Here is a 20,883-nt window from a genome sequence, read left to right on the forward strand (position 1 = left end):
AGCCACTGTGGACTTTTAAAAGTGGTATTTTGTATTGTGAAAGTAGTTTGATATGACTTTTAGGATCCTAACTCAGGTACGTAAAATAATAGACAACATTCTGTTTAGAGCATAAATTACATTTTTGACACGTTTCAGTGTTTGGATCTGTTTCTATTTTTCTAAACAAATACAAATATGATGAATATGAAAATCAGGTTTTGTGTAAATACTATTGAATACTTTTGTTTTCTGCCTTTAATTATATTTTGGTGACATCTTGTTTGGGAATCATGGCACTTCCACGAAAAAATAAAAACAAAAAACGGCAACACTTTCTATGTGTTACATAATAAACATACTTATAATGCTTTATAATCTGCTTATAACACTGTATAATTATAGTTTTAAGCACTCATAAATATCCATAATGCTTTATAACAATAATCATAACACATTGTAAAGCATTTTATAATAACTTATAAGATCAAGTGTCATAATACTTCAGAATTGATGATCACTCACTGACATTTTGCTGTTATTGTTGCAAGGATCATAATGTATTATAATGCCCATTGTTTAAATAAATTATAATATTTATATAATAGATTATAATCACCGTTATAATGCATTATAATATGATTGTAAGTCATTCTAAGTGGTCATTGTGTGCTTTATGTAAAGTGAAAAAATATAAAATGTTGTAACATTATTAGGGCTGTTAAAGTTAATGCGATAACGCGTTGACGCAAATTAGTTTTAACACCACTAATTTCATTAACGCATTAACGCAACTTGCGATTTTTAGGTTGTAGCAGTTTTAAAGCTAGAGTGAAGATGATACTGATAGCATCTGAAACTAGAAATCGCATGGAACCCATTGGTACCAACCATGTCATACTAGGAGGTTAAAAAATGCTCCAAACTTGCGCTAAATTTTCGCGAATTAAAAAACTGTCATGACCATTTTCAAAGGGGTCCCTTGACCTCTGACCTCAAGAAATTAAAATGATTTCTATGGGTACCCACGAGTCTCCCCTTTACAGACATGCCCACTTTATGATAATCACATGCAGTTTTGGACAAGACATAGTCAACAGCCCTAAAAATTATGTTTTACTTTATTAAAAAACACTCACTTTTGTGTAATTTGTTTCCACACATTTCTTATTTCATGTGAATTCATCAGATGTCCACATGTGCCTTGATATCACTGACGTAAAATCAAAATGAGATGTAAAACAGATATATCATCTTTAAATGAAAAATGCTGACAGTTGGTTTGTTTTGGTGCCCTGTGTATAGGGAGACTATCAAAATAAAAGTTCCCATTCTTTGGTTTTGGTCCAAGGCCAACGCGCCCACACAGGAAACCCATCATAGTGAACGCTCAGTCTACATAGGAAACGCCTCAATATGTGCCCCAACCTCCTCCATCTTTTTTGTGTCTGGCTACCTTGTTCTCTCACTCTCTCCTTCCCTCTCCCATTAGTCTTCCCTTTCTCTCCCTCTTTCTGTCTTTATCTTTTCCATTGCTGCCTCTCCTTCACCACCTCTGTTTGGTGTTTTTTTTTTGCATTCACCCTCCATCTTGCCCCCCCTTCCCCTCCTCTCCTCTGCATCCCTCAGTATCCACCCGACAGAGAATCATCCATCTTCATTGGGGAGACACATGTGCTGTTTTGACAGTAAGGGCTCTGACGGAGCGAGAGGAAGGAAAGCAGCAACCCCATGACAGCAAAGACACATTATCGGTGGGAAAACACATCCAACCATCAATTACTGAAGCCCATCCAACTCCAGCAACACTTTGTCTGGCTGGCTCAATGATCCGGCATCACTGGAGAGGTGTTAAATCAATCTGCTGAGTTAATACTCTATTAGTCAACGATGTGGGTGTGATATGAAAAGTGCAGGTCCTAAATGGTTTGTAATTTGAGATTTTTGATTAAAATTTTCAGATTGTGGCTTCTTTGGTGCTCCCCAGACTTTGGTGCTTCCCAAAATTTTATTTGCACTTTGATGCCTAGTTGTTTTGTTTTGATGAAAACTCTCGTTGGGGATTTTATCTTTCCCCGTACAACGACTGAAGCTATTGTCGCTAATGCTAGCTAACCTGTTTTCCCTCTGATTCCAAATAAAGTCGCACAGCAGTTTGTGAAAATAGTCACAAATTTAATGTATTGATTCGTGTACGTAGACATGAATTTCCCTTTTTTTTCGTGATGGTGAGCAAAAAATCAATTGGGAGGACGTTGGGGTGGATGGGTAGGTCCAAACCACCAGACTTTAACTTATTTTAAGCCAAACCACGATCTTTTCCTAAACCTAACTAAGTTGTTTTTGTCACGCAACTTCTGTACTTAAGTTACACCACTTCCTGTGTTATTTTAACCCAAAGAGCAATCTTTTCCTAAACCTAACTAAGTAGTTTTGTTGCCTAAGCCTAACCATGTCCATCTTTTTCCTAAGCCTAACTAAGCAGTTTTAGTTTGAAAAGACTGGAGCGGATATTGAGACGTGCGTCACGTGTTGCCGGACATTCGTAGGAAAAAATATGTTGTTGAAAATCGTGCTGAGCTATGTACACAAATCAAATATATAAAATTTCATGACTATTTCACAAACTGCCATGAGACTGTGTTGAAATAAATTGATGTGTCTGCCCCTTGGAATGTGAAATGCAAAGATATTCCTTATCTTTGTGTATCATTTTGTAAAAACAAATAGAAAAGCAGAGTATGAATCTGTTTTATGTCATTCAACAGTCGAGATGAAAATCATCATTTATCCATTTGAAATGTGAATTATTACGTCGCCATCTGACCATTCATCATGTCAACGTCCTCTTACCAATGACAGTTTGATTGATACGGGACAATCAATCTGATATGGGAGACATAACTGATGTGGAGCTGGATTCGTTTGTAATTGCTGTCAGAGGTGATCTTAGTCAGTGTCCTGCCATTTGGAACGGTATTACTTTGACCTAAAGATGACAGTTCAATTAAATACACTGTCTTCAGGCTGAGAGGATGTGACAGTCACGTCCATGACAGTTGCCATAAGGGCATTAATGACATCGCTGCCAGTCAAACTGTCACTAGCCTCTCCTCTGTTGCCTTTTGGTGTCATTGAATTAAGTTAGGAAAAAGCTTTGAAGGAGAGTCAATGAATCAATATATCTGAAGTCACAATTCTGATTCTGGGAAGCAAAAGAAATGGTAGCCTTGTTACAGGTTAGAATTTAAGACACCATTTCTATTCTTTTGACACAAGACATACAACAATGACATGCACAAAATATTCAGTTTTTTGCCCCTATTCCAAAAAAGACAATATTCCTACTAAGCTGTTTACATGGCAAATGAAAATGAATATTCCAGTAATGTTCCCGTTTACATGCAGCCGTGTGTACTCCAATTAAGGTAACTGGTGGCGGACTTGTTAGACCGTGCAAACGCAGCCTCCCTCTTTCATTCCTTCAACCACCATCTTGAAAAGGTCGGTGTTGAGATATTTGTGCATATACTAATATCTGTTGATATCCAAGTCTTTCATAATGTTTAAAAGTAGATGCATTTCTCTTTTGGACTGTTGGCTAGTTGGCAAGAGGCCGCAAACTGCTGTAAAACCGCCAATTGATGCGCACTTTACGAATGCACTGTATGCATGTCCAAAGAATGCTCCTAAAATCCGAATAATATCGGCATATCCCACATGTCGGAAAATGCTCCATTTGGAATAAGGCCTAATTCAGAATATCCAAACGGAATATGCTGTTTACATGACCCATATCAAATTCAGCATATTGTCATATTTGCTATAATAGTGTAATATTAGTGTGCATGTAAACGTAGTCGATGACTATGGGGTTTATGAGCTGACCTTCAGATTTAAAGGATTATACCAAAGGATTTACAGGTTTGAGCTCATTTGTAACAAATCATGCATATTTTACACCACAACTCACCATTTAGCAATCCATGCCATGTTTTAGAAATCTGCACGTGTTCCAAGCACCCATTGGTTTCCATTCATTTCTCTTTGATATGAAACTATTAAAGCTTGTTGGAGTTGTGTCATCCATCACAGTGAGCATCAAGTCACCCTTCATTTCAGTCAAAGTTACATTATCAGTATGAGGTAATGCAGTGCAGATGTTTCAAATCAGATCATTCTGCTCTCTACCAAACGATGATAATGCAACAATGACAAAATTAATGGAAACTTCATGTTCACTGTGATGGATTATGCAACTCAAGTACATTTGAAAAGTCAACTGATAAGCTTTTTGATATACTGTAGCGCAATGAATGAAAGTCAATGGCTGGCAAAATAATCAATGGTAATCTCTTCAATGAAGAAATCTGAGTCCTTGTTTGAGAAAATATTAAAGGCGACATATCATAACTCAAAAATCACCAGACTTTCGCCCAGTAGACCACTTTTTGTGTCCCGTGTGAAACCAGAAGTCAACAAATGTATTTGTCACATAACTTCCATATTTAAGTTACGCCACTTCCGGTGTTATCTTAACCGAAACCACGTTCTTTTCCTAAACCTAACTAAGTCATTTTTGTCACATGACTTCAGAACTTAAGTTATGCAGCGTTATTTATCAACGATCTTTTTCTAAACCTAACCAAGTTGTTTCCTGTGAAGAAGGAGGTTTAATTTCAAAAGATAGTACAGTATGAGAATACGTTGGTGCACAAGCACTGAAAAAGTCTTTCATGATGTGTCCCCTTTAACATATCGACACATTAAATTATGAACTTGAGCGAGAAATTAGAAAGCTTCACATGAAGGTTTCCATCCTCTATAGGTGACCTGAACGCCTCTTCACTCAACATTTTCTCTGGTATCAGGTTGTAAATGCTGATGCACTTATGTGTTCTGATAATGAATCTACTCGATCTTCATCTTCGCGTAGCATCACATCATTACTACGTGTTTCACAAAATGCTTCCTTGCCATCTTGCCATCATGTGGATCACAGTAACAAGTCTTTGATTTACTACCAAAATGATCCTCAGTGATTTTATTTGTGCCTAATGTTTTTAAAGTTGTCACATCAATCAAGTGGAATCAAGAGGAGGAAGAGGCGATTCTCTCCTTCCTCCCCCCTGCATTAGCTCATCCTCCCCTCGCAGACTCTCCCCGCCTGGCGCTCACTTCCCGTCTGTAGGCGCTCATACCGGGACGCCGCTCGCTCAGCGCTTCCTCTTGACGACCCTCTGAGGTACATTTGATGTCAGCGTGAACAGCTTGTTTTCCTTTTCTCCCTCTGAATCCCTCTCTTGCTCCCTCTCCCTCTCATGCTTCTTATTTCTTCTTTAGTCTGAAGTGCCGTCGCATTATTGGACGCAGGTTTGAGAGGCCGTGGTACCGGATTGATGGCCGCTGGGGAGCGTGTCTGTGACATGCCGGCTTGAGAAGAAGCATAGAGGAAGAGCTCCTCTCAGCCCCATCCATCATCCCTGAGCCCTAATCACCCAGTGATGGAGAACGTACAGGATGGAGGAGGAGAGAGTTCTGGATGACAGACGTGTGTGTGTGTGTGTATGTGTGTGTTGCACAACAAAAGCAATTCTGTCGTGCAGCCACTTTCTTCTCGAGCCTTATTTATCCAGGGGAGGTTTTGTGGAGCAGAGATGATCTGTCTCTGCATCACCGTTCATACAGTTAAGCCCTCATCTCACAGGACTAATATCATCTCAACATCTGAAGTCTTCAGGTATACGGCACCAAAGCAGGAGACACATCCTTGTATTTGTCCGTCAAAACCAGGCAGCAACCTCTGGGTCTGAAAAGTGAAGCCAATGCTGAAGTGCCTTAAACCTGCATTCTTTCTAATAGCCAGCAGGGGGCGACTCCTCTGGTTGCAAAAAGAAGTCTGATTGTATAGAAGTTTATGAGAAAATGAGCCTACTTCTCACTTGATTTATTACCTCAGTAAACATTGTAAACATGAGTTTATGGTCTCAATCGCCCATAAAGCAGAGCATGCTTTAGGGCGTGGCTACCTTGTGATTGACAGGTCGCTCCCACGGCATTGTAAAGTAAAGTAAATTACAGTTAGCTAGGATCTAAGAAAGCATACACAATATACACAATACTGTAAAATATTTACATGCAAACTTTGCTGGTACTCCAGCAGATTATGTCAATCAATGTTAATGTGCCAAAAGCTTTAATAAAACCCAACGGTTGGTGCGGGTCATTAATTGTTTATGATCTATTACTGATAAATACATTAAATACAAGAAATACCTTCGTAATATTCATCGCTACTGTTTGAAAGAGGCTTTTTAGTCACCTTGAACAACCACTCACTCTCTCTTACCCACTTTATCATCACACCGTATGTCAGTCATGAGGCTCACCAGAATTATCTTCCTTGTAGTTGTAATAATTTTGATCCAAGAACTTGTCCGCTGATTGTGTGAAAATAATCTGACTTTATTAATGGTTAAAAAACAAACGATTGGTTCATTGGAAAGATCTCAGCAGTTGATTGGCACCAGATTCATCGCCGAAACATAGAGAATCAACTGAGCTTTTGTTAAACCACTCAACACCTTATCAAAAAATAAGCATTTAACATGTCAGGGAAGAGAGCATATAAAGAAGCACATGTTCCACACAAAAAGAGTGACGATTTAATTGCTTCTTTAAATTTTAATAATAGGTTTCAATTTCATAAAAGCAATTATATTGTCAAAGCTGGTGTCACATTTTTCAAATAGTGGATTTGCTAAGAGGATAGAAAAACACACACACACACACACACACACACACGCACACACACACACACACGTTTCTAAAAGGAAGAACGCCTCATCAGCAATTAGGCGACAGAAAACTTTTCCTGCAGAACATCCATCAAATCCAAGTCTCTTCCCACGTCTCGCCTTTATTTTGTTATTTGTCACCAAAATGATTAATAGTCACTTAGCGTATTATTGCACAGCATGCTGCCGCGGCTCCTGCAATTACACAATACTTAGCTTCTCAGCTGTCAGCGATCCATGCGGGGAAGAGGATACTGCAGGTTCACGTGGCAGAGGAGCAGAAGCAGAGGTTAATACACTCCCTGGCAGAGAGGATGTGCCACTTTCAGCACATCTGTTTTTATGACAGAGTGTCCATTTGAGTTCTCCCTCCTTGAATTTCCCTCGGAGCTTAGAGAGTGTGTCAAATATTACCTCAAAAACACTAAAATGCACACTCATAGAATTGCAGATTACTGGCAATGATAAATGACCCATAATAACAGCAGAACATAATTGTTATTGATGAAGCAAAACAAATGTCAGCTGCCAGATAAAAAATGGCCAATCCTTTTGAAGCATTCATCAAAACGACTGACAGTCTTTCCTCTTTGTTTTGAATATTTAAATATATTGACTACAGTTGCAGATTTATGATGCGCAATCTATTGACCTACTGATATTTTAATCTAATTTGAAGATCACGGATTTCAGCTTTATACGAACTGAAACAAAAAATTACAGTTTCCTCTTAATTGTTTTGTCTGTCTATAACAAAATACAGCCTTGGAGAAGAGTATTAGTGCTGCAATGTGAATAAGGGAAAAAAAAACCCACATGACCTCATTCAGTCCGGCCATTATCATTGAAGTAATGCATAAGCTGTTATTCCAGGTAGGACTGTGCCTCGTTTGTCAATGTCAGATGAAAGGTTTTGCAAGACAAAGACCCATTAAGAGCTCAGACTAAGTGTTTCTTCTTTCGGAATATTATATGATAGCCATTTGTTTTCACTGTCTCACGTAGTAAAGATGTGATTGACTCTCATCTCGGGAGGCAAAAGGTTTATTTCCGAGGCCGGACTGATCTGCCAGCATCGGTTGTTAATGTAATGACCCATGAAGGCATGCCAATCAACGAACCCCAAACACGCTGTATACTGGTATTATTAAATGGACTTTCATTCTGCAAAAGTCCATATTCTTGAAATTTTCCCAAGACCAAAATTTAAGATAATTATGGTAATATAACTACCAACAAAACATTTTTAAATCATCACAAATTAAAGGAATTCGTAAACAGTAATATATTAAAACTTGTTTAAAATCTCAAAAGAATAAATAGTTTTTATTTGAAATCCCAGCATATAAACCACTTTGAGGAAATCCTCTTTGTAATTGTAATTAAGTGCATTACAGTCAGTTGAGACTATAACTGATTTATTAAAATTAAGTATTTTGTTTTATACATTTATTATGTAAGTGTTTGATAGGAGGGGTTTAAATTACGATCCTTACAGTGGCAATAGAAAAGTTGTTTGCTTTAACTTCACTATAAAGGAAATGTTGATGGCTATAGGTTAATGACATCATCGGTGTTTAGATTGGTTCCCTATAAGCCTTGTTTTAAGCCATTGGGTACAATCTCCCGGGAAAATGAAGGCTCCATTCATGGCACAAAGTCGTGGAAAACAAAATGCAGTGTTTCCTGTACAGCGTTGGCAACTCTTTTCCAATGAAAGTAGCTATTACTTGCTCCAAAAGTCAATAGATGCTGTCATACACTCATTTGCATATTGGCAACATCTTCACGCATTCATTTGCAATACAAATGCAATACAGTATGCTACGCTCAGAGCTAGTGATGTAGAATAAAATGTGAGAAAAACTATTTATGTTGGGTGGGAGGGGAGGTGGATAGGTCCAACAAACACAGGACTTTCAATCAAGACGTCCAATGAAATCCTTGGTTCCAACTGATCGCCATCATTCTGCATAATAATTAACCATGAGCCAAAGTGTGTATTTTCGGGGACTTGGAACAATGACCATTTGTTTTCGTGGGCAACGGACCGTCGGACTAAATTTTTCAGTCCAATTGGAAATTTTTCGGACTATTGGTGTTTCGGAATAATGGGCCGTCCCCTTCTCAACACCCAACACTTCTACTTCAACAACCAAATAAGGGACACAATATGGCTTGAGATCGCCCAGCAGCTGGGATACGATGAAGGTGATGTAGCTGATATGCACTTGCTAACATTATATGTTGGTCAAGAAACGGGGTTAGCCACAACAGATTTAGGGTCCGATTAGTTTATGTATTGTGTAGTTAACGTTAGCCCCTTAGACATTCTTTGTCTGGATAGGTTTTTGTTGTGTGGAGTGGAAATGGCACTATGAGGATATTCATTGGGCCTCACTGTGAAAATGGAACAAGGCAACGCAAATAATTCACACCGGACCTGGCGTGCATAGTTGTCAAAAATCCAAATGCGGATTTTCTAGATTTCGGCATCGCATTTTCGCATTGCACTGCATGGTGAGAAATGGAATATATTTCTGTGAAGGTAGGCAATTTGAACCCTGTGCAGGAATGGCGGACTCCGCCACAAAAAAATGGCAGCTAATACATAGAGAGGTATTCAAAGAATGTAAATACATTGAGTTATTGTTGAAAAAACGTTGACAATAAATAGTATCAAAAACAGGATTTAATTGCACATCAATCTGAAGGATTATAACCTAAATGTGACATACTGAATTTTGACTTTTCATGTGATTGTGACATCTACTTTCATTTGCAGCAGTTTAAATGACATAATACAAAAAAATAAATAAATAAAACTTTTAAATATTTTATCATCTCTTCATCTAAGCGTCTGTGTGTCTTCGTAGTGAAATGGCAGAACGGTATGTTTGATTTTACAGATCTGTTTGTTTGATCTGGTCTTTGATAGATGGCTCCTGTCATTCTTTGTCTTTGTAATAACTTGTGTTTATATTCAACCTGTCAGTAGTCCTTCAACAACGTCAACTTGGGCCAACAAAATAGTACGTGTCCTACCTGAGAAAATGAAATGCTCACGTATTCGCATTGGCCTCCAGACCAGAGAGAGAACAACGTGGAAATCCCCTCTTTAAGATTTCATGTTCCTCATTCTTTCCGCCCTCTCTGCTGGCGTCGCCCATTAAAGCGCTCATGCTGTTCACTTTATCATTCTTATGACCCCCATCTTCAGCATCTGTACTGAGGCTTTCCTCCCCCTCTGTCTCTAATTCATCATCCTTTATAGAGACTAATAGGCTGGAGGTGACACCAGGGAGAGCCGACGATGACTCCTGGCTGCTCAGATCCACTCAGAGTGAAGGGTTTTCATTTGCCTCCAAGACACGGTGGTATTCATTTGTTGCAATGGCACCCAATTTTCTCCTGGCTTATAGCGCAAAACCCGGCGAATCTTTACGAGGCCTCTTAAACGGAGATGTACAGCCCGAGTTAAGGAGTGCTGTATGATGCTGTTTCCCTCCTGGCCGCCTCTTACTGATAATATTACTTTGTTTCATATTAAATGGCATGTATTTTATTGTGTAACTGCATGATGGAGTGTGCAACGATGAATTTGTAGCTTAATGCAAGCTTTAAAAGGCAGATTTGAGGCATCGGGTCTGATCGGTAAATTGAGTGCACACCAGAAAAAAATACAATATTGGACTTTTGTTCAACAGCTTGAGTTTATGTAGTGTGAAGTTCTAAAGGTCTCTTAATTTTAAACATGACATTTCAGTCTGATGAAACGTTTTATGGGATGTGACTGCATACTATACAAAGTCAATGGAAAGACATGGAGACACGAGTGGAGGCTAACAGTTATGTATTTGCTGAGTGAGTTGAAAATGTTTTGTTTAAGTGAAAAATTCACGCAGATCCCGAAACTCCACTCCAATTTATGAATGTACTGAGACGAGGATAATAGACAGAAAGTTGAGGAAATGTACAGAACAAATTGAGTTCCTGTTAAGTTTTGTAATCAGTCAGAGTCAAACACACACACACACACACTGGGTCGGTGCTAATCCTTATTTCCAATATTTACAGATAATCTGCACTCACTAGCCTACATGGGCTGTTTAATGTGGTGAACAAAAATATGGACCAAAAAAACCCTCCAGCTGTCAAATTGCAAAATGCAAATATGATGTTTTGCATTCAGTCTTAACAGACTTTTTAAAGGACGATGTCGGAGTGGCTTGATGGGTTTACATAGCATCTGACCTCAATACCTGAGACGGGGTTGGGTGTGCCGTCGCCTACCAACAGTCGATGCTGGTTTCATTTAACCATTAAGACGATCTTGCTCTAACCTTAACCAACAACTTGTAGCTTCTGAAACTTAGAAAATACCCTTGTTGCATATTTATCTAACCAGGAGTGCAAAATCACCAAAAGGCTCATTTGACAACAAACAACAAGATGCAAGCTACATGTGAGGCCGGCCTGGTCTCACCAAGTGGCGCATGAATGACACTGTATGTGGATGGGTCCAACAACACAGGACTCTCAACCAGGAGACCACTGTTTGTGTCCCAAAGTGTTATTGAGTCATTTTGAAGTTATGTTAGAGACATTTGTGATGTGTTTTCTGTACTTATGTTAGGTTGTTTGCGTGCATATTTTACTGAGTTAACGTACTTATTTTAAGCCCAACCATGATGTTTTTCCTAAACCTAACTAATGGTTTTGTTGCCTAAACATAACAGCGACTGTTTAACGGTAATGACGTGGTGTTAAATGACACATGAAAAGCTGCTTCACAACGTTAAGCCTGTGGCATATAAATTACATGCGAAAAGCCTAAAATGCATTATTATCATGACTTGTTGTGCTATTTATACCCCTTCCCATGAGATCAGGTTTGTGAGGGACCATCAATTGGCTCATCACCCCTCCCTGCTCACCTGCCTCTCATCAGTTCGTCAGCCTTGCAGTGTTTCAACTCTGGCTCTTCACACATTCATGTCATTAACTGTTCTTTTACCCTGGGCCCCATGGGTTTCTTAAATAAACCTTCTTACCTTCAACTACCTCTTGTCAGTGTCTTGTGTTTGGATCCACCTAACTGCACCGTAACACAGCACCAGTTTTCTGCAGCAGTTTAGATGCCTCTGTGCCCACGACCTTCATGTGACGATATCTTTATGATAGACACATTACAAAAACATTGAACACTAACATTCTCTTTGTTAAAAAGCTGATGGATGCAAAAATGGCTGTTAATGGCTATAGCTTTAGGCTACGTTCACATTGCAGGCAAAAATTAGATTTTTTTTGTGCATAATGTGATAGATCTCAGATCTGTTTTTTTTTTCATAACAGTGTGAACAGCACAAATCATATAAAATCTGATCTTTTCAATTCTGATTTGGGCTCACTTTCATTAAGTGGTGCTAAATCAGATACAGGTGTGATTGTTTTGTCAGAATAGTCGTATAGGAATTCATGCAACTCTAAACGTCACTCTAGATCAACATTCATTCTGCGCTGTGAAGCCATTCACTTCACGATCCCACCGCTCCGATGCCGCATTCACACACTCGCTCCCTGAAGTAGTGGCCCAAAAAAAGAAGAAGCCACAATTAAAAAATTGTCTCTCATTCTCCTAATCCTCATTATCATCTACTCACAAATTCTTCTTCTTCCCCTGCACATCAACTTATAAATGAGACTGTTAACATTGACTTCAGTGGCCTCCATGTTTACCTCCGTCCTTTGTTATTGTCTTTTGCACATGCGGGTCAGTTCAGACCAGTTCACACCTGAATCTGATATTGGCCACATTTAAAAAATAATGTGAACAGCCAAACACAACCAATTCTGAATTGAGCACTAAGGCTTGCAGTGTGAAGCAGCCCTAGAAATGATTAATTTTGGTGCTTTTCTGACTCAGAACTGATCATTTTGCCACTGATACACCTTTAGCTCACTAGCTGGTGGAAGTTAGCAGGCAATTAGCCTGCAGGCTGTTAATTTCGTTTAACAATGTCAAACAAAAAACTTAAAGAGCCCTATTAGTCATATTTACTCAGGTGACTCTTCAAACTAAAAATCTATCATCGTGCTTTGTAATACAAACCAAGACGGACAGTTTGTGTACTCGGGCTGATAATTATGTTGCCAGTAGCTACTTACTGTTAGTCTGTTTGTTCAGTGAACTGAGCTTTTGAGCAGACCTGTCATGTATTTGCATACTGAAGCTACAGAGGTTCGTTATTTAACCTCAGCAAGAGCCTGAAGCAAAAGTGATGAACACAGCCTCTCTCCTTCATTCCTTCAACCACCTTCTTGAAAAGGTCGGCATTGCAATATTTGCACATATCCAAAAACATGTTAATATCCGAGTCTTTCATAATGTTTAAAAATAAGTGTGTTTCTCTTTCCAACCAGAAATGTGGGCTTTTCTTTTGGGTGTGCATCTCTGCAAACTGTCGGCTAGTTGGTTTGTGTACAACGCACAGAGCTGGCCGTAAACAGGCAATAGGCCGTGTGTCGGAAACTGACGTAAAAACCCCAATTGAGGCGCATATTCCAAAATGTGCTGTATACCGTCCAATACCGAGGCTTTGTCATGGCCGTCGGTATTTGGTACTGCTGAACAAGGCACCCTTTAGTGTTCCATTAAATACAATGTAAACCCATCCACAGCAACATTAAACGCTCAGAGAAAGTGCGCCGGGAGTGTGGTGACGTAGTTTAAAGAGCAATAAAAGACACACTAGGCGGGTGGGAAACTGAGGTGGATGGGTCTAACAAACATTCGGAGACCGCTGTTTGTGTCCCGTGCGTTAAGTTTCACTTTCACGTTACAATCGGCTGTTTGTTCGTGTCCCGTGTTCACAACGTTCAGTGCCTTTTTAACCGTACAAACGTAGTAGATTTAAACCCAACCAAGTAGTTATTTTTCACAATGGATGCCTCAGACGAATATGCCAGATATTTTGGCCAAATAAAATCTCCAACCACCAATTGTACAAGAAAACCGGAAGCCGGAGCATCATCAAAGAAATTACACACAGACGTCTGAGATGGCTAGGCTATGTGCTGAGAATGGAGCAGGACCGGATCCCGAGAGTCGCCTTAAGATGGACACCACCAGGCAAAAGAAAACCCGGGAGGCCCAAATCCACCTGGCGCAGAACTGTCATACAGGAGCTGGACAAGATGAACCTGTCATGGGGAGAGGCCCAACATGCTGCCAAGGACAGAATGCAATGGAGAGAGCTCATTGAAGCCTTATGTCCCATAGGGGATGAAGAGGAGTGATGATGTAGTTCTTTCCTAAACCTAACTATAGTGGTTTTGATGCCAAAACTAAAGCGGCGGTATGTGATGAGTTGGGATAAGAACGTGTTGTGTATTCATGTCCAAAGAATGCTCCTAAAACCTGAATAATACCGGCATATCCCACATGTCTTCATTGGAAAATGCTCCTTAAAGGCCGAATTCAGAATATCAAAACAGAATATGCTGTTTACATGAACCGTATACATTTTTAATATTGTCATATTCTGAATAAGACTCTTTACAACCATCCACAACCTCAACTTCCACACTCACCTTAAATTAAACTTTTTTTATATGAAAACTATCACACTTTCTGTGCTGAACGTCATCAGATAATCAAACCAGTTGTTAATTCAGAATAGGGACATGAGCATTGTTTGCAGGAGGGTTTACTTAACTTTGTCATTTATGTTCTGCAGTTGTTTTCAAATAGAAGTGCAAACAGCAGGCAGTGACAGAGAGGAGTGAGTGTAAGGACGATGCAGCTGCAGGGGGAGCGAGTCGGATCCTTTTGTACATGCACAGCACTTCGTTTGGTGAAGCTGAACACACATAAATCTTCAGCTGCACAGTGTGGGGGTTCACTGAAAAACAGCTACAAGGAAAAAGCACATAATTAATATTTAAATCTTTCTATATGAATTCGTTTATCATCCCCGAGTTGCTGAGAAGACATAAAATATTGCAAGCTACTTAACAAAACAAAAGATAAAGAATTATGGAGTATTGTATTGCCAAACGTGTTATTTGTCTAATCCACAGGTAGACGATTAGCTGGGTGAGCTGAGTTATAGATCTCATCATCTAAATAAATGAGAAATTATTAGGTGAATTAACAAGGCGATGATAACATCATTTACCCGTCCCAATTTTAGACAACGTGGGAAGAAGATGCTAAATTACTCCGCTCAGAAAGCGCTCCTTCGTTAATAGCATTTCCAATAAAGGGTAATAACGTTTGATTAACCGGGACGCGCTTCCTTTGGGGGGAAAAATATCAGGTTGAGAAATGTGTTTATTTTTAAACTGAATAACGAGGGATATTTATCCAAGATGGAAAGCCTGAGAAAAAAATAGCCATCTACTGTACCAGCTGTTTTTTTCACATGAATACTGAGTCACTGCTTATAAATACAAGCATTAATACAGTGAATATATGTATCGCCTGAACTATAATTTAATGCTTTCAAATGCCAACAATTTGAATTATATACGTGCCATAAAGAAGAGATAAGCATGTGCAACTGTATCTACTGTGTTTCAAATGATGTGGGACATTCAACTGCAGTCCTTGGAAAATACCTGTATGCACTTCTCTATACTTTCCAAGAAGTTAAAAGTCTCTAATGATACTTCTGAACAGGTTGTTATATTTGTACAATGACAACTTTCTTTAAAACAGGCTCGTGGCACATCTATTTGGACTAGATTTGCATTTTTGACAGCAGCAAATAGAGATGTTTTTATGCAGAATTGTACTTTTCCAACGAGACTTCATTAACCTAAGCGAACTTAACAAGATGTGACAGAATGCGACTTGAAAATTTAAAAAATACCGAACTTTCTGCTAAGAAATTTGAGTGCTCCATGCATTGAAGCTGGATAATACAACAAAACTTCAAACTGCTCCTGCTTGTTTAACCACTCCCACCCTTGGTCAAAAGACCCTTTAACATTTGAAATCATCAAAAATATGCGTGGCATGTTGGCAACGGAAGTGGCGTTTTGCCCCAGCCATCCAGACGAGTTAGCAAGCTTTAAACTTTGAATTAAAACTGTTTCGGGCATCAAAATGTTGTCAGAATCGATATTCCAACAGCAGACTCATGTTCTACAGGATCACGATTGTTTCAGAGCAACAGGGTGTTTCGGTTTAACGAGTTAATGTGTTAACTGGTAACTTTCCGCTGAATGCGTCCGTGGTTGATCGTAGTAACTTAACGTAAACGGTTGTATTTAAAATTGATTGAAGGCTTTTACTGTACAAGGACATCTGCATGTTCTGCTCGTGTTTTCAACACTACAAGCAACCACGACGCATTCGGTTGAGAGTCACCACCGTTGATATCCTTCGATTTTACTTGGAATTTAATAGCTTGACAAGCTATTGTACTCGGCCGTACTTCAATTGCCAAACTGCATGCGCACACTTACCTACATCATCATTGTTTGCAAACGGCAAAAGGGTCAATAAGTAGAGCAAATATAGATTTAATGACTGTACTATTAACTAAAGACACATTGCAGATTTCACAGCAATGAACCACTTAAAAGTCATCTCCTGATCCCACTTAGGGCTGCCAACAAACACCAGATTATAAAAAAATATATATATATATATTTCTACAATATCTGCACATAAGAACTGCTGAATGGTTAAGATTAGGAGAATCCTCCAATATGAACATAAATCCAGGATACTGGGCTCAGATGTGACGTTGCCTGATGGTGCAAAATTACAATTGCCATTAATTGAGCCAATTTGATCCAATTAATTACTTGTTAAGAGCAGGTTTTGTTGCAGGTTGTAACAAATATCTTCTACTGGTGCCCTTTTTCACTGCAGGTCTGTCTCAGTTTTAGTGAAATCTCAGAGCTCACACAGACTGACTGAGTAAGTCAGACATGAAAACATGAAGACAAACTGTGGCCCCTGTGAAAGGGGTCAGATCTCAAATCTCATGCAGACGATCTCTCAAGCAAAACTTTCCCATCTGCTCTGTCATGCTGCTGCCCTGCCGTCCCAAGAGAGTGCTTAAACAGACTGTCCAGAAATTAGGAGCGCAACCAAAACTCTCTGGATGGAAAGGCGAAAGTATTGGACGTATTCTGCACCTCATGATTTACGTCCAGTACCAAAATTCAGTGCCAAAGCAGGAAGTAGTGTATCCTTGAGGTGGAAAGTCAGGGTTTGGAGGTTGAGGTGGTGGATGGGCATCATAACGTCAGACTTTCATTCAAGAGACCAGAGTTTGCATTCTCGTCATGGACCTGCAATGAATATTCGCCTTTTTATTAACCATTACTGTGATCTTCCTTTAACCAAGCGCTTTATTTGCCAAATTTGCCGTTTGCCGTTATTTGCCGTTTGTCTATGGGCTTTATTATGGGCTTTGTAACACTGTCCCAATATTGACATCCTTGTCTGTCAGTCAGGTTGAGAAGAGTCCACATGGCTAACACAAGGTGTTTTCTGACATGCAACATTTACTCATTTACTTAGAATTTGCTGTATATGTTTAAAGGGACTGTTTGTAAGAATCAGAAATGCTTGTTAACAGCGACACCTGTGACCATTGAGTCAACGAAAGTCAGCGTCGGGATCGCGCTTGTGCGCGCTCTACATAGACATGAACGAGCATCGCTCAAAACAGTGAGGCGACACACGTCAGCTAAAACCACAATATCACTCTATATTTCAGCTGCTTGGCAGTAATGTTAGCTGACCAGACGAAGGTCTCTCCATGAATCAATGCTGATCCTAGTGTTGGTTTTTCCTGCTTCAGCCTCACGACTGCGGCCGGAGGAAACAGGGGAGACCCCGGCACCCGGTCGGAGACGATAACGTTTCTCGCCGCGGAGCCCCGTCACTTCACAAGACACGGAAAACCTCTGTTGATCCGGAGGAGCTACAGCAGTTACAGTATTTCTGCACAAACGTCCACTGTACATTAACTAGATATTCTCAGAGCTACGAAGTCTTCTGCAGTGTGTAGTGTGTGAGCATGCACGTGAGGTGGAGCGAGCTGAGTGAAGGCAGGCAGGCAGAGGAGCAGAGACTCCGACCCTGGAGACCAAAGCTACGGTCTCCCCCCCGTCCTCCGATCGCGGCCAACACTGTTTAACAGACTGGCTTCACTAGATATAACTTTGCGGTTTTGGTGCTTCCGTGTAGTTTGTGTTGGAGTCTTGTCTGAAAAGCGTAGCCACATGTGAGCGCGCATGGGACACGGACACGGGTGATTTATACGTGTAAGAAGTTACAAACAGACCCTTTAATGTTCATTTTATTGGTTATTCTTGTTTTGTTTTCTTATGTTGAAAATAAATCTAAGAAAATATTAATTAATTAATAGAAATACTAAACAGACATTTTAATTGACTTCACCTACAAAACATAATTGTATATTTTGGATGCAATTCATGACCCGGAAAGGAAGGAAAATGAGAATGGACCCTGTTACCACTAACATTTTCTATGAAAGTCTGCTATGATGTCATTCAATCTGCAGAGTAACACAGAGTAACACACTCACATAACAAGCTGAACAAGTTGTAGTCAAATATTCCAACTTAATTCCTTGAAGTGTCTCTGTGTTCTTTCCGCCTTCTCTCCCCACCTTCTATTTCATGACAAGAAAACTTTCTAAGAATTTAAAATATGTGTTTTCTGTTCTTAACATCAATGTGACTAATATGAGATCTACCTCCTTATATGTCCCCTTATACATATAGCCAGTTCAGCATGATACCATATTTCCTGTAATCTACACCTCATCCTAAACTCCGCCACCCCCATCTCCAAAGTTGGGATCATTGATTGGTAACTTTGACGCCGGGCCCCTGGCCCCCAGCCAAAAATGATAACTGTTCATATGGGACGATGGAGCTAAGTGCTAAATCAATGGGGCCAGCCTCTCTGATGTGGATATAGCGTTACCGAGAAGGCCGGTGGCACGAGGTGGGGAAGATGTTTCCCCGGGGAAGACTTTTGGAGACACACCACCACCGCCAGCCCAAACTCCAGTCCGGGGGTTCATCATTCACACGATCGGTTACAGCAGCACCTTAGCAAAGTGCTCGTTCTGGAGGAGTCACAGTTTGTCTGTCAATATCCCCTCATGTGGTTTAATTGACGTGACAGCGATTATGCTCACCGACAGCTTCGTTTTTTTGTCACGTCTGTCATCTCTGTGGGACAGATTTAGGGTTTTAAGAAGTCAGACAGTGGGGGTATGTATGTCTGAAAGAGTCAAAGTCTGAGGGAAAGAAAGGGAATATCAGGACATTAAAACCGAACCCAGTGAGTTTGATTCGTCCCACAGCTCATGTCTCATTAACATCAGGACACTTCATCGTCCACATATTTCTTGTCAACGGGGAAAGGTCATTCTCGTCTTCAAACCTCGTCTTCAGCTTGTAATGATTCCCACCTTTGCAGCCCTGCCTGCACTGTGACTGGACTCCGGTATGATGATGGTGATAGGGGCCGACTTCGGCGGCTTGGTGATCATTAGGGCCGCACGGTGTTGTTCACGCTAAATTAGCTCGCCCGTCCCAAATGGACATTACGCATGCACACAATGCCAAACTGCGCTGTCGGGGAGGAGTCTGCCACATTAAGTTGTTTCCATCATTAGGCTCACTGTTGCTTATTTCCCTTGTGAGTCGTGTGTTTTTGTTTTGAGGGATGCGTCTATCAAGGTTGGATGTGAGGCTCAACTGTACTGTCGAATGGTTATGTGTCAATGATTATGTGTCCCACTATATGTTGCTTTCCTTTTGTCTGTTTAAATTAAAAAACAAATCCCATGAAAGGCATCGATGAAAATGAGCATTTAGGTTTCAGACGACATGAGCATTTGCCAAATGAGCAATTTCTAAAATAACAGAGTATCTGTAATCAGCCCCGCTGCCAGGGTCTCTGTCTCTCACTGTGATAATGGTGGCTGATACGGTGGGTTCAAATTAGCCATCGCGTCTATTCTTCTATATTGTCTTGAATGTGATTGTGTCTGAAACTGGATTTCTAGGCAAGACACAATGCTTTGTTTGGTTTAAAGCATTCAGTTCAACAACACTTTACACCGAATCTTGAGAAAGCTGTGAGATAAGTAGAAAAAATTAATAAACTCTTGTTATTTGTAAGAAAATATGTATTGTTCATAGAAGGCAGAGGGTATATTGCATAGAAATAATAGGTTTTGGATAGAAACATTGTGAAGACAGATGTATAATTTACCAATAAATCGACGATTGACGAATGCAAACCAGTTCATTTGATGCCTCCAGACTGTTTAGGGCATGGCTATTCCTGATTCAACTTTGGGATTCGTGCATCTATCTTTACTCTCTCCAGCGTTAACCTCCGCTGACCAGCTCTGGGAACATAAGGGGGCTCTAAAGATGGGGCCGCTGAGCAGTTGTGTCTGGAAACCTGATAGAGCGCCCCTCACCCAAAACTTAAAATACCAGCAGAGATCAATAGCTGCAGCATGTTATCTATTGTCCAACACAGAGTAGATACCTAACTCATCTGCAGTAGATCTCTAACTTCTGTCAAATGTACACACTAGTAAGCGTGGTTTTGGTGATTTTTAGGTCAAAACACATCTAAGGGGTATGGGTTAAATTTGAATATAATGTTTTTTTAGACATCTTGGTTAACCGGCATTTCAATTTAGTTAATTAAAAGCTGTTAAAACAAAAAAAAATTCTCAACTAAAGCCCATTAACCTAGATGTCTTTTGACCTGAAAATCACCAACTCAGTTCTTACACTGGGGGCTGTAGCTACCACTGAGGACTTTGACGTCATATCTTCCGTAATGTTAATAACATTAAAAGGAGTTTACGTTGTATGATTACACACAGGATGGATTTTTAAGGCAGATTCTGATTTAGATTAAATATGTTATGATATAAATGGATTTGAACCCACAGCACCAGTACATCCAGCCCAGTCGCAGTAAAAATGACGTATGAATGAAGCGGTAATTCGTAAGTCGTTTCATGCACAATAAGAACGCCGTTCTGGTGGGTCATTTGTACGACATGTAGTCTGTATC

This window comes from Sebastes fasciatus, chromosome 10 (genome assembly GCF_043250625.1).
Source record: "Sebastes fasciatus isolate fSebFas1 chromosome 10, fSebFas1.pri, whole genome shotgun sequence".
NCBI classification, from domain to species: domain Eukaryota; kingdom Metazoa; phylum Chordata; class Actinopteri; order Perciformes; family Sebastidae; genus Sebastes; species Sebastes fasciatus.